This window comes from Hyla sarda, chromosome 5 (assembly GCF_029499605.1).
Source record: "Hyla sarda isolate aHylSar1 chromosome 5, aHylSar1.hap1, whole genome shotgun sequence".
Taxonomy (NCBI): domain Eukaryota; kingdom Metazoa; phylum Chordata; class Amphibia; order Anura; family Hylidae; genus Hyla; species Hyla sarda.
Window position 1 is genome coordinate 173,708,251 of NC_079193.1, and position 15,537 is coordinate 173,723,787.

Genomic DNA, 15,537 nt, shown 5'->3' on the forward strand with positions numbered 1-15,537 from the left:
CCAGCAAGAACTTACAGTGAGCCTGCAATGTGTATACAGTATACACATTGCTGGCTCACTTAACCCCTTGCTGAGCTGTGCGCTATGCGCAAGCCCAGCAAGGGAAGAGTTAACTTACACTGCTGGACAGTGTAAGTTAACCCTTTGGGCGGTATACACTATATACAGCTATCTATAGATAGCTGTATACAGTGTATACAGAAGACGAAGTCCAGCTTACTTCCCTCGAGTCCCGGGCGGGGTTCGTGTAGCTCCGCCCCCTAGTGATGACGTCATTAGGGGGCGGAGCTACAGAAGGGAACAAGGCTAGTTTATCTGAAGCTCTGTTCACATTGTACGTTTTGTATAATGTGAACAGACCCTTCTGGCAGTGTCCACCCAGACAGGGAGACTCCAGCTGTTGCTAAACTACAACTCCCAGCATGCCCAGACAGCCAAAGGCTGTCTGGGCATGCTGGGAGTTATAGTTTTGCACCAATTGGTGGCTCCCTGTTTGGGTAGACATTGCATCATGGGTGCTCTCCCCAGCGGACAGCGCCAAAAATGTCATAACCAATTTTTTGTGTTTTTTTCTTCTCGTTTCAGATCCGTGTATGCAGAGGATTACTGCGGATTCGATGGATTACGGCGGATTATTTTTTTTTCCCTTTAATAAAATGGTTAACGAGGGCTGTGGGGGAGTGTTTTTTTAAATAAAATAATTTTTCCAATGTGTTGTGTTTTTTTTTTTAATTGAATTTTCAAGGTTAGTAGTGGACGCTGTCTTATTGACGGAATCCATTACTAGGCCAGGGCTTAGTGCTAGCCCCAAAAACAGCTAGCGCTAACCCCCAATTATTACCCCGGTACCCACCGCCACAGGGGTGCCGGGAAGAGCCGGTACCAACAGGCCCGGAGCGTCAAAATGGCGCTCCTGGGCCTAGGCGGTAACAGGCTGGCGTTATTTAGGCTGGGGAGGGCCAGTAACAATGGTCCTCGCCCACCCTGGTATCGTCAGGCTGTTGCTGTTTGGTTGGTATCTGGCTGAGAATGAAAATACGGGGAACCCTATGCGTTTTTTTTTTTATCTTTTTATTTAAATTTAAAAAAAAAACGCTTAGGGTTCCCCGTATTTTCATTCTCAGCACAATACCAACCAAACAGCAACAGCCTGACGTTACCAGGGTGGGCGAGGACCATTGTTACTGGCCCTCCCCAGCCTAAATAACGCCAGCCTGTTACCGCCTAGGTCCAGGAGCGCCATTTTTGACGCTCCGGGCCTGTTGGTACCGGCTCTTCCCGGCACCCCTGTGGCGGTGGGTACCGGGGTAATAATTGGGGGTTAGCGCTAGCTGTTTTTGGGGCTAGCACTAAGCCCTGGCCTAGTAATGGAATCCGTCAATAAGACAGCTTCCGCTACTAACCCTGAAAATTCAATAAAAATAAAAAAAAAACACAACACATTGGAAAAATTATTTTATTTAAAAAAACACTCCCCCACAGCCCTCGTTAACCATTTTATTAAAGGGAAAAAAAAGAATCCGCCGTAATCCATCGAATCCGCAGTAATCCTCTGCATACACGGATCTGAAACGAGAAGAAAAAAAAACACAAAAAATTGGTTATGACATTTTTGGCGCTGTCCGCTGGGGAGAGCACCCATGATGCAATGTCTACCCAAACAGGGAGCCACCAATTGGTGCAAAACTACAACTCCCAGCATGCCCAGACAGCCTTTGGCTGTCTGGGCATGCTGGGAGTTGTAGTTTAGCAACAGCTGGAGTCTCCCTGTCTGGGTAGACACTGCCAGAAGGGTCTGTTCACATTATACAAAACGTACAATGTGAACAGAGCTTCAGATAAACTAGCCTTGTTCCCTTCTGTAGCTCCGCCCCCTAATGACGTCATCACTAGGGGGCGGAGCTACACGAACCCGGCCCGGGACTCGAGGGAAGTAAGCTGGACTTCATCTTCTGTATACACTGTATACAGCTATCTATAGATAGCTGTATATAGTGTATACCGCCCAAAGGGTTAACCTACACTGTCCAGCAGTGTAAGTTAACTCTTCCCTTGCTGGGCTTGCGCATAGCGCACAGCTCAGCAAGGGGTTAAGTGAGCCAGCAATGTGTATACTGTATACACATTGCAAGCTCACTGTAAGTTCTTGCTGGGCAGTAGATATACGATGTATACCTAAGGCTCAGCGTCAGCTGTTCTCCCGGCTCTGTAGCCCTGAGAACAGCTGATCCCGACATTGACATCAGGAGGATCGCAGCGGGTGTCAGGAGGAGTGGCATCCCTGGGATCTGTCTCTTACTGCAGGTACTAATACTCCCAACATGGAGCACACTCTGCTCCATGCTGGGAGCTGTAGTACCTGCATTAATAGACATATGGCAGCGAGTGTAACTTCTGACACCCGCTGCGATCTGTCTATTAATACAGGTACTACAGTTCCCAGCATGGAGCAGAGTGTACTCCATGTTGGGAGTGGTAGTACTTGTAGTAAAGCGAAGATCACTACAGGTATCACTCCTGACACCCGCTGTGATCCTCCAGTATAATGTATGAATGCGGCGGCCGCTCTCCTATGGTCCCCTGCACGGCCGTATATATACATATATTCCTATTTCTCACAGAGAGCTGTGATTGGCTGGAACCATCTGGCCAATCACAGCTCTGCGGGAAATATGAATATGTGTATATATACGTGAGTGCAGGGGACCATAGAAGAGCAGCCGGCGCATCTATACATTATACAAGAGGATCGCAAGGGACCCCTGCAATCTGTCAATTAGTACAGGTAACTACTACTCCCATCATGGAAGAGTGTGTTCCATGCTGGGAGTAGTAGTACTACCTAAAAAATGTTTTAAAAAAAAGTGAAAAACACGCACACACTACATTTTCATTATTGTCGGCTACATTTTTAGTGCTTTACCCGCTCACATAAATTGATCCCTGTTTAAAAATGAATAAACATTTCATAATAAAAAAGATACATTTCGTTAGATACAATTCTTTTCATCACCACTGTATCTTTTTTATTATGATTTTTTTATGATACCCTGCGAAATTTTAATAAAAAAGGTATCTCAATTATTTATTAGGATCGCTAAAGTCCAAAAAAAGACTAAAGATTTACCGAATGTACCCGAATACCGAATGTATCCGAAAAAAACAACACGAATACCCGAATACCGAATGTATCCGAAAAATCTAAACCGAAAATATTGCCGAACCGAAATTTTTTTCCAAAACGAAAAAACGAAACGAAATTAAACGAAAATTTTTCTAGTGCACAAGTCTAGTGTTTGATGACTTTTCGTTAAAGTGGGATGTGTAAATAAATTTTAACTGAAATGCATATTTTTCCCTCAAATTTTTCATTTTTACAAAGGGTAATAGCAGAAAATGCCCCCCAAAATGTGTAATCCCATTTTCTTCTGGATATGGAAATACCCCATGTGAGGGAATAAAGTGCTCTGCTGGCTCACTACAGTGCTCCGAAGAGGAGGAGCCACATTTGGCTTTTGGAAAGCAAATTTTGCTGAAATGGTTTTTGGAGGGCATGTCGCATTTAGGAATCACCTCTGGTGCCAGAACAGCAAAAGAAAACCACTTGGCATACTATTTTGGAAACTAGACCTCAAGGAATGTAACAAGGGGTACAGTGAGCCTTTAAACCCCACAGGTGCTTGATAAACTGAAGGAGCGCAATTGCGCTTTTGGAGAGAGAATGGTGCCAGAACAGAAATAGTACAAAAGCGTTGTACAATGCCGTCTGGACCATGTACAATGCTACTTTTTTGTATCATGTTCTGGTTTTGTGCATGGTGATATATGGTCTGAGGACTTGATCACAGATATCAACTCCTCCCATATACTGATTGTAATCCAGGATACAATCAGCCTTGAGGACCGTTGTAGCAGTACCTCGCACAGTAACAGGGGTGCTGCCGTTACCGTGAATGGTGGTCAGTATAAGGACATCCCTCTTGTCCTTATATGTGACCAACAGCAGATTTTCCCAAGTAAGGGCCCTGCTCTCACCCCTAGGGATCGGTGGGAGATTTATTGGGAGGCCTCTTTGATTTTTCCGTACCAGGCCACAAGCTGCAGTGGCTCTGGTGGAAATGGTCTTGAAAAGAGGGATGCTGGTATAAAAGTTATCCACGTACAAGTGGCAACCTTTTTCCAGCAGTGGGTACATCAGTTCCCACACAATTTGCCCACTAACTCCCAGGATGGGGGGGGGGCATTCTGGGGGTTCAATGCGGGAATCCTTCCCTTCGTACAACCTAAACCTGTAAGTGTACTCTGAGGTACTCTCACAGAGTTTGTATGCTTTCACGCCATACCTTGCCCTTTTACTGGGAATGTACTGGCGGAAATGTAGTCTCCCTTTGAAACTAATAAGGGACTCATCAATGGCAACCTCCTTTTGGGGGGATCTAGGCCTCTGCAAATTTATTACTGAAATGATTTATGACCGGCCTGATTTTGAATAGGCGGTCATATGCGGGATCATTTTGGGATGGTCATACTGTAGATTGGGGTGTTATACAGAAAATCCCCACCTGTGTATTGCCAAATGGTCAGCTTTTTGACTAAGCCCATATGCAGCATGAGGCCCCAAAATGTCCTTATCTCGGCTGCATTGACCCATCTATGGGGCCTAGCCAAAAAAGAATCGGGTTGCTGGGCCATAAAAAAAAATGCATGTCTGAAAACCTTATAACTAACCTCATCTAGTCATGGCATACTGTATTTTAATCAGTTTTTCTGCTGATACTGCATGATACAGCCTTAGTATCAGTGGGGGGAAAAAGTTGCCCTGCCATGCTTTTGCCCACTAAAGAAAAAATGTCTAGGAGCAACAACAGCTCTTTCATAATAAGGCAAAGAAAAACAAACTCTTAAATTGCATCTGATATTTCTGATCTTCTAGATCCATTAAACAGGAAATTTTCTAGATTCCATTAAACAGGAAATAATAATATTTGAAGTAGAAGCATCTAGGTGTACAGTTGAGTGAACTTTTCAAAGGTTTGATAGGTTGGGCTTGCAAAACCTTTAAAAAAAGAATGGTTCATGTTGCAATGCAATGCCTCTCAAAACAGCTGCATAACACTTTTTCTAAGAGCTCTTAAATCCTGTATAATACTGCCAGGTGAGATAGGAATATATTAAAGGGGAACTCCTGTGGAAACAAATCAGCTTGTGCCAGAAAGTTAAACAGATTTTTAAATAACTTCTATTTTAAAATCTGAAGCCTTTCAGTACTATTCAGTACTTTCAATACTTATATGCTGTATACTACAGAGAAATTTGTGAAATACTTTCCTGTCTGACAACAGTGCTCTCTGCTGACACCTCTGTCCTTGTCAGGAACTGTCCAGATTAGAAGCATATACCCATAGAAAACCTGTCCTGCTCTGGACAGTTCCTGACAAAGACAGGGGTGTCAGCAGAGAGCACGGTTGTCAGACTGGAAAGAACTTGACAAATTTCTCTGAACTATATCTGTAGTATACAGCAGGTGATAAGTACCAGAGGGGTTAAGATTTTTTAATAGAATTAATTTACAAATCTGTTTAATTTTTTGGCACCAGTTTATTTGAAATTTTTTTTTCCACCGGAGTACCCCTTTAAGTAGTTTTAAAATTGCTTCAGGCTAGGTTGATGTGAAGGTTAAGGTGGCATGCGATAACGCATTGTTATTAACAACCTGTTGAAAAGCACTGCAGTAGCGGATTTTGTATGCTTTTTACCATTAAAATAAAGCGAAATAAAGTATCCCTGGTTGTTGCTAGATGCCTGCCGGTGTTAAAATGCACTTGGAGGTAACGGAAGACATAATGACTTTTTCTAAGTGTTTCAAAAATTCTCCCTTTTTGAGAGTTGCAACAGGATTGGTGTCTCAAAATAGTCAAGAAGAAATAGCTTTTGTAAACATTAACTCCTTAAGGACACATGACGTACCGGTACGTCATGTGTCTGCTCCCGATCTATAAAGCGGGGCCACGGCTGGGACCCGTGGCTAATAGCGTGCGGCATTGATCGCGGTGCCGCGCGCTATTAACCCTTTAGACGCGGCGTTCAAAGTTGAACACCGCGTCTAAAGTGAAACCATGTCAGTTAGCTCAGGGAGCTGTTCGGGATAGCCGCGGCGAAATCGCAGCATCCTGAACAGCTTACAGGACAGCTGGAGGATCCCTACCTGCCTCCTCGCTGTCCGATCGCCAAATGACTGCTCAGTACCTGAGATCCAGGCATGAGCAGTCAAGTGGCAGAATCATCGATCACTGGTTTCCTGTGAGAAACCAGTGATCAATGTAATAGATCAGTGTGTGCAGTGTTATAGCTCCCTATGGGACCTATAACACTGCAAAAAAAAGTGAATAAAGATCATTTAGCCCCTTCCCTATTAAAAGTTTGAATCACCCCCCTTTTCCCATTAAAAAAAAAAACCACAGTGTATATAAAAATAAACATATATGGTATCGCCGCGTGAGGAAATGTCCGAATTATAAAAATATATCGTTAATTAAACCGCATGGTCAATAGCGTACGCGCAAAAAAATTCGAAAGTCCAAAATAGTGCATTTTTGGTCACCTTTTGTATCATGAAAAAATGAATAAAAAGCGATCAATAAGTCCTATCACTGCAAAAATGCTACCGCTAAAAACTTCAGATCACGGCGCAAAAAATTAGCCCTCATACCGCCCCGTACACGGAAAATTAAAAAGCTATAGAGGTCAGAAGATGACAATTTTAAACATATTAATTTTCCTGCATGTAGTTATGATTTTTTCCAGAAGTACGACAAAATCAAACCTATATCAGTAGGATATCATTTTAACCGTATGGCCCTACAGAATAAAGATAAGGTGTCATTTTTACCGAAAAATTTACTACGTAGAAATGGAAGCCCCCAAAAGTTACATAACAGCGTTTTGTTTTTTTCAATTTTGTCTCACAAAGATTATTTATTCCATTTCGCCGTAGATTTTTGGGCAAAATGACTGATGTCATTACAAAGTACAATTGGTGGTGCAAAAAATAAGCCATCATATGGATTTTTAGGTGCAAAATTGAAAGAGTTATGATTTTTTAAAGGCAAGGAGGAAAAAACGAAAATGCAAAAACGGAAAAACCCTCGGTCCTTAACCTCTTCAGGACCCATGACGTATGCATACGTCTTCACACCCTGGGTCTTAAGGACCCATGACGTATGCATACGCCCTGGCGTTTTCCGGTCTCTGCCGCTCGCCGGGCAGAGATCGGAACTGGATGCCTGCTGAAATCCTTCAGCAGGCATCCAGGGCAAACGCCGAGGGGGGCCATGTAGGCCCCCCATGTCGGCGATCGCCGCAAATCGCAAGGAAAATCGCCCTTGCGATCTGCAGCGATACCGGGCTGATCGGGTCTCTGGGACCCGACCGCCCGGTAATTTCGCATGATCCCGGCTGTCGCAGACAGCCAGGACCATGCTGAAATATCGGAGCGAGGTGGAAAGCCGGCCACCTCCTCCGATCCCCTGCGATCTGTCGGTTAGTTAACCGACCAATCGCAGGAGGGGGGGCGGTTACTTCCTCCCGTCCTGCCCGGCCCCTGAAAGTCCAGAGAGGACGGGAGGAAGACTGGAGGACGCGGCGGGGGACGGGGGAGTGCTGGGGCCCGGCCCCGGTACTTACCTCGTCCCTGAAGACCCGGATCCAGACGATGAAGACGGCGGCGGCGGCGACAGGTGAGTAGATCTTCAGCCGCGGTCGGGCCCTTTACAGCAATGCACGTCGCCGTAAAGCGACATGCATTGCTGTAATAGGACCCTGTAAACTACAACTCCCAGCATGCCCAGACAGCCCTTGGCGTCTGGGCATGCTGGGAGTTGCAGTTTTGCAACATCTGGAGGTCCACAGTTTGGAGACCACTGTGCCCTTCCAGATGTTGCAAAACTACACATCCTCAGCATGCCCTTACTGTCCAGGCATGCTGGGAGTTGTAGTTCTGTAACATCTGGCCCTTCAGATGTTGCAGAACTACAACTCCCAGCATGCCTGGACAGTTTTGGCATACTGGGAGTTGTAGTTTTGCAACATCTGGAAGGGCACAGATTGGGAACCACTGTATTAGTGGTCTGCAAACTGTAGTCCTCCAGATGTTGCAAAACTACAACTCCAAGCATGCTGGGAGTTGTAGTTCGGCAACATCTGGCTCTAAAGATGTTGCCGAAGTACTACTCCCAGCATGCCTGAGAATGTTTGGGAGTTGTGGTTTTGCAACAGCTGGAGGCACACTGGTTGGGAAACATTGTTTCCTAACTCAGTGTTTCCCAACCCGTGTGCCTCCAGCTGTTGCAAAACCACAACTCCCAAACATTCTCAGGCATGCTGGGAGTTGTAGTTTTGCAACAGCTGGAGGTCCCCCCCCTGTGAATGTACAGGGTACATTCACATGGGCAGGGGGCTTACAGTGAGTATCGGGCTGCAAGTTTGCGATGCAGCAAATTTTGCGCGGCAGCTCAAACTCGCTGTAACCCCCCGCCCATGTGACTGTACCCTAAAAACACTACACTACACTAACACAAAAGAAAATAAAAAGTAAAAAACACTACATATACACATACCCCTACACAGCCCCCTCCCCTCCCCAATAAAAATGAAAAACGTCTGGTACGCCACTCTTTCCAAAATGGAGCCTCCGGCTGTTGCCAAACAACAACTCCCAGTATTGCCAGACAGCCGTTGACTGTCCAGGCATGCTGGGAGTTTTGCAACAGCTGGAGGCACCCTGTTTGGGAATCACTGGCGTAGAATACCCCTATGTCCACCCCTATGCAAATCCCTAATTCAGGCCTCAAATGCGCATGGCGCTCTCTCACTTTGGAGCCCTGTCGTATTTCAAGGCAACAGTTTAGGGCCACATATGGGGTATCGCCGTACTCGGGAGAAATTGTGTTACAAATCTTGGGGGTCTTTTTCTCCTTTCACCCCTTATGAAAAGGTGAAGTTGGGGTCTACACCAGCATGTTAGTGTAAAAAAAATAAACTTTTTACACTAACATGCTGGTGTTGCCCTATACTTTTCATTTTGACAAGAGGTAAAGGGGAAAAAAGCCCCCCAAAATTTGTAACGCAATTTCTCCCGACTACGGAGATACCCCATATGTGGGCACAAAGTGCTCTGGGGGCGCACAACAAGGCCCAGAAGGGAGAGTGCACCATGTACATTTGAGGTGATTTGCACAGGGGTGGCTGATTGTTACAGCGGTTTTGACAAACGCAAAAAAAACAAAACCCCACATGTGACCCCATTTCGGAAACTAGACCCCTCACGGAATGTAATGAGGGGTGCAGTAAGAATTTACACCCCACTGGTGTCTGACAGATCTTTGGAACAGTGGGCTGTGCAAATTAAAAATGTTGTACAGCCCACTGTTCCAAAGATTTGACAGACACCAGTGGGGGGTAAATGCTCATTTTATGCCTTGTTATGTTCCTCAAGGGGTCTAGTTTCCAAAATGGTATGCCATGTGGGGGTTATTTTGCTGTCCTGGCACCATATGGGCTTCCTAAATGCGACATGCCCCCCGAGCAAAATTTGCTCTCAAAAAGCCAAATATGACTCCTTCTCTTCTGAGCATTGTAGTTCGCCCGTAGTGCACTTCAGGTCAACTTATGGGGTACCTCCATACTCAGAAGAGATGTGGTTACAAATTTTGGGGGGTATTTTCTGCTATTAACCCTTGTAAAAATGTGAAATTTGGGGGGAAACACACATTTTAGTGATTTTTTTAATTTTTTTTTTACGTATGCAAAAGTCGTGAAACCCCTGTGGGGTATTAAGGCTCACTTTATTTCTTGTTACGTTCCACAAGGGGTCTAGTTTCCAAAATGGTATGCCATGTGTTTTTTTTTTTTGCTGTCCTGGCACCATAGGGGCTTCCTAAATGCGACATGCCCCCGAGCAAAATTTGCTCTCAAAAAGCCAAATATGACTCCTTCTCTTCTGAGCATTGTAGTTCACCCATAGTACACCTCAGGTCAACTTATGGGATACCTCCATACTCAGAAGAGATGGGGTTACAATGTTTGGGGGGTATTTTCTGCTATTAACCCTTGCAAAAATGTGAAATTTGGGGGGAAACACACATTTTAGTGAAATTTTATTTTTATTTTTTTACATATGCAAAAGTTGTGAAACCCCTGTGGGGTATTAAGGCTCACTTTATTCCTTGTTACGTACCTCAAGGGGTCTAGTTTCCAAAATGGTATGCCATGTGGGGGATTTTTGCTGTTCTGGCACCATAGGGGCTTCCTAAATGCAACATGCCTCCCAAAAACCATTTCAAAAAAACGTACTCTCCAAAATCCCCTTGTCGCTCCTTCGCTTCTGAGCCCTCTACTGCGCCCGCCGAACACTTTACATAGACATATGAGGTATGTGCTTACTCGAGAGAAATTGGGCTACAAATATAAGTATACATTTTCTCCTTTTTCCCCTTGTAAAAATTCAAAAATTGGGTCTACAAGAACATGCGAGTGTAAAAAATGGAGATTGTGAATTTTCTCCTTCACTTTGCTGTTATTCCTGTGAAACACCTAAAGGGTTAAAACGCGGACTGAATGTCATTTTGAATACTCTGGGGGATGCAGTTTTTATAATGGGGTAATTTTTGGGGTATTTCTAATATGAAGACCCTTCAAATCCATTTCAAACCTGAACTGGTCCATGAAAAATTGTGAGTTTGGAAATTTTATGAAAAATTGGAAAATTGCTGCTGAACTTTGAAGCCCTCTGGTGACTTCCAAAAGTAAAAACACGTCAATTTTATGATGCAAACATAAAGTAGACATATTGTATATGTGAATAAAAAAAAAATTATTTGGAATATCCATTTTCCTTACAAGCAGAGAGCTTCAAAGTTAAAAAAATGCAAAATTTTCAAATTTTTCATAAAATGTTGGGATTTTTCACCAAGAAAGGATGCAAGTTACCACAAAATTTTACCACTATGTTAAAGTAGAATATGTCACGAAAAAACAATCTCGGAATCAGAATGATAACTAAAAGCATTCCAGAGTTATTAATGTTTAAAGTGACAGTGGTCAGAATTGCAAAAAATGGCCGGGTCCTGAGGTGTAAAATGGCTGGGTCCTTAAGGGGTTAAAGGGGTATTCCAGGCAAAAACTTTTTTTTTTTTTTTAATATATATATCAACTGACTCCGGAAAGTTAAATAGACTTGTAAATTACTTCTATTAAAAAATCTTAATCCTTCCAATAGTTATTAGCTTCTGAAGTTTTCTGTCTAACTGCTCAATGATGATGTCACGTCCCGGGAGCTGTGCATGATGGGAGAATATCCCTTGCATGATGGGAAAATATCCCCATAGGAGCTGGACAGCTCCCGGGATGTGAGTCATCAGAAAGCAGTTAGACAGAAAACAGCAACTCAACTTCAGAAGCTAATAACTATTGGAAGGATTAAGATTTTTTAATAGAAGTAATTTACAAATCTGTTAAACTTTCCGGAGCCAGTTGATGTATATAAAAAAAGTTTTTGCCTGGAATACCCCTTTAAGGGGTTAAAAAGTAGAAAAAATTATCCCTTTTTGAAAATTATAGGTTTAATATGTGTAGGCCTGGATGGAAGTAACAGCAGTAAGGGCGGTGGACTATTGGTTGCTGTAGCCAGTGGACAATAGGCACTGGTGGACTAGTAGTAGCTGTAGCCAGTGGGCAGCAGATGGTGGTGGAGGTCTGCTGGTAGTTGTAGACAGTGGACAGCAGGGGTGGTGGTAATACTATCTAGTCAGTGACATCTGGCACAAAAGTTTAACCCCTTAACGATGCCGGACGTAAATGTATGTCCTGGTGCGGTGGTTCTTAACGCACCAGGATGTACATTTAGGTCCTGTGCATGACCGCGAGCACTGGAGTGATGCTCGGGTCATGTGCGGCAGGTCTCGGCTGCTGATAGCAGCCAGGGACCCGCAGGTAATGGCCGACGTCCGCGATCACGCTTATGTCCGCCATTATACCCTCAGATGCCTTGATCAATACCAGCACCAGCAACTAGCACCAGTCCTGCGGTGCACAGCAGGAACAGTGCAATACATATAAGTTTTGGAGATGCACAGTAACCACTAGATAGTCCCTATATTCAATACCATCTGAACAGAGACCCTCATCTACTGGTTTTAACCCCCAATGAGGGTAACCAGTTAGAATTGTGTACAGTGTACCAAACACAAGTGTCATATTGAATACCAGACATGATACATAGAAACATAGAATGTGTCGGCAGATAAGAACCATTTGGCCCATCTAGTCTGCCCAATAATCTGAATCCTATCAATAGTCCCTGGCCCTATCTTATATGAAGGATAGCCTTATGCTTATCCCATGCATGTTTAAACTCCTTCACTGTATTTGCAGCGACCACTTCTGAAGAAAGGCTGTTCCATGCATCCACTACTCTCTCAGTAAAGTAATACTTCCTGATGTTACTTTTAAACCTTTGCCCCTCTAATTTAAAACTATGTCCTCTTGTGGTAGTTTTTCTTCTTTTAAATATATATTAAAACATTTTTTGTGACATATTCTACTTTATCATAGTGGAAAATTTTCGTCATTACTTGCATTTTTTCTTGGTGAAAAATCGCTAAATTTCATGCAAATACCCCATATGTGGATGTAAAGTGCTCTGTGGGTGAACTACAATGCTCAGAAGAGAAGGAGCACCATTGGGCTTTTGGAGAGAGAATTTGTTTGGAATGGAGGTCGGGGGTCATGTGCATTTACAAAGCCCCCCGATGCTACCAGAACAATGGACCCCCCCACATGTGACCCTATTTCGGAAACTACACCCCTCACGGAATGTAATAAGGGGTGCAGTGAGCATTTATACCCCACTGGCCTTTGACAGATCTTTGGAACAGTGGGCTGTGGAAATGAAAAATTTAATTTTTCACTTTTACAGACGACTGGTCAAAAAATTTGTCAGACACCTATGGGGTGTAAATGCTCCATGCACCCCTTATTACATTCCTTGATGGGTGTAGCTTCCAAAATGGGGTCACATGTGGGGGGGGGCATTGTTCTGGCACCATGGGGGCTTTGTAAACACACATGGCCTTCAATTCCAGACACATTCTCTCTCCAAAAGACCAATGGCGCTCCTTCTCTTCTGAGCATTTTAGTGCACCTGCAGAGCACTTTACATCCACATATGAGGTATTTCCTTACTCAGAAGAAATTGGGTTATAAATTTTGTGGGGCTTTTTCCCTATTACCCCCTGTGAAAATGAAATATTTGGGATAATACCAGCATTTAGTGAAAAATACAAAATTTTCATTTTCAAGTCCAAATTTAACTAAAATTCGTCAAACACCTGTGGGGTGTTAAGGCTCACTATACCCCTTGTTACATTCCGTGAGGGGTGTAGTTTCCAAAATGGGGTCACATGTGGGTGTTTTTTGTGTGTGTTTATGTCAGAACCGCTGTAACGATCAGCCACCACTGTGCAAATCACCTCAAATGTACATGGTGCGCTCTCACTCCTGAGCCTTGTTGAGCACCCGCAGAGCATTTTATGTCCACATATGGGGTATTTCCGTACTCAGGAGAAATTGCGTTACAAATTTTGGGGGTCTTTTTTTCCTTTTACCTCTTGTGAAAATGAAAAGGATGGGGCAACACCAGCATGTTAGTGTAAAAAAATATTAGTGTAGTGTTTTCAGGGTACAATCACACGGGCGGGTTTACAGCGAGTTTGAGCTGCAACGGAAAATTTGCTGCATCTCAAACTTGTAGCAAGAAACTCGCTGTAAACCCACCCGTGTAAATGTACCCTGCACATTCACATGGGGGGGGGGGCAAACCTCCAGCTGTTGCAAAACTACCACCACTACCAGTATGCCCCTTGGCTGTCTGTGCATGCTGGGGGTTGTAGTTATGCAACAGCTGGAGGCACACTGGCTGCAAAACACAGAGTTTGTTACTTAACTCAGTGTTTTGCAACCAGGGTGCCTACAGCTGTTGCAAAACTACAACTCCCAGAATGTATGGTCTATCAGTGCATGCTGGGAGTTGTAGTTTGTGTGTGTAAGTAAGTCTGGGAGTTGTAGTTTGCCACAGCTGGAGGCACACTGGTTGTGAAACACTGAGTTAGGTAACAAACTTCACAACCAGTGTGCCTTCAGCCGTTGCAAAAACTACAACTCTCAGCATGCAGTGACAACTGAAGGGCATTCTGGGACTTGTAATTATGCAACAGCTGTAGGCACGCTGGTTGCAAAACACAGAGTTTGTTACTTAACTCACTGTTTCCCAACCAGTGTGCCTCCAGCTGTTGCAAAACTACAACTCCCAGCATGCCCAGACAGCCGAAGGACATGTTGGGAGTTGCAGTTTTGCAACATCTGGAAGGGATACAGTTTGGACACCACTGCACAGTGGTCTCCAAACTGTGGCCCTCCAGATGTTGCGAAACTACAACTCCCAGCATGCCTAGACAGCTTTTGGCTGTCTGGGCTTGCTGGGAGTTGTAGTTTGGCAACTCCTGAGCACAGCAGTGAAGATCACTTACCGCTGATTTTTACTGCTGCGTTCGCCGCTGCCTCCGCCGATCCCGCCATGATAGCTGGTCCCGGCACCTGCCACCATCTTCCCCCGCTCTGCCCCAACATCCAGCGGTGGGCAGATCGGGGATTTCAACTTTAACCTCCCGCACCCCTCCTGCCATTGGTCAGTTTTTCCTAAGGACCAATGGCAGGGCATAGGATCGAGGTGGCAGCTGCCACCTCGCTCCTATCCCTCAGGATGATCGGAGCTGTCTCTGACAGCTCCGATCATGCCTATTTTTCGGGCTATCTGGTCACCAGAGACCCGATCAGCCGGGAACCCCCAAGTCCTTGTCATTGGTCAGTAACTAACTGTCACTAACTGACTGACTAATGACAAGGATCAGCAGCAGGGGACCATTCTGATTGGCCCCCAGCTGCATAGTATCATCGGTCAGCTGTTTGGAACAGCTGCAATGACGTTTCTATCACCATGCCAACGGACATGGTGATAGAAAATGTATTCAACGTTTATGAATGTCCATTTACCTTGAGTGACAGGAAAAATGGACATTCATAAATGTCCATTTGCTGGAAGGGGTTAAAGGAGTACTTTGGAGAAAAACAATAAATGTTTTTAAATCAACTGGTGCTAGAAAGTTAAACAGATTTGTAAATTACTTAAATTAAAAAATATTTACCCTTCCAGTAAATATCAGCTGCTTTATGCTCCACAGGTTCTTTTCTTTTTGATTTTTTTTTCTGTCTGACCACAGTGCTCTCTCCTGACACTTATTTTTCTTGAGACAGACAGAGGTGTAAGTAGAGAGCACTGTGGTCAGACAGAAAATAAATTTAAAAAGAAAATAACTCCCTTTGTAGTATACAGCAGCTAAGTACTTTTCAAATAGAAGTCATTTACAAATCTGTTTAACTTTCTGGCACCAGTTGATTAAAAAAAATATATATTTTTTTTTACCA

At 44.1% G+C, this 15,537-nt stretch overlaps 1 protein-coding gene across 2 annotated transcripts in view; it reads left to right on the plus strand.

The window, feature by feature from the left end:
* The window catches only part of MOCOS (molybdenum cofactor sulfurase), a 400,707-nt gene that overhangs the window by 123,931 nt on the left and 261,239 nt on the right, over positions 1–15,537 (plus strand). The window lies entirely within an intron of this gene.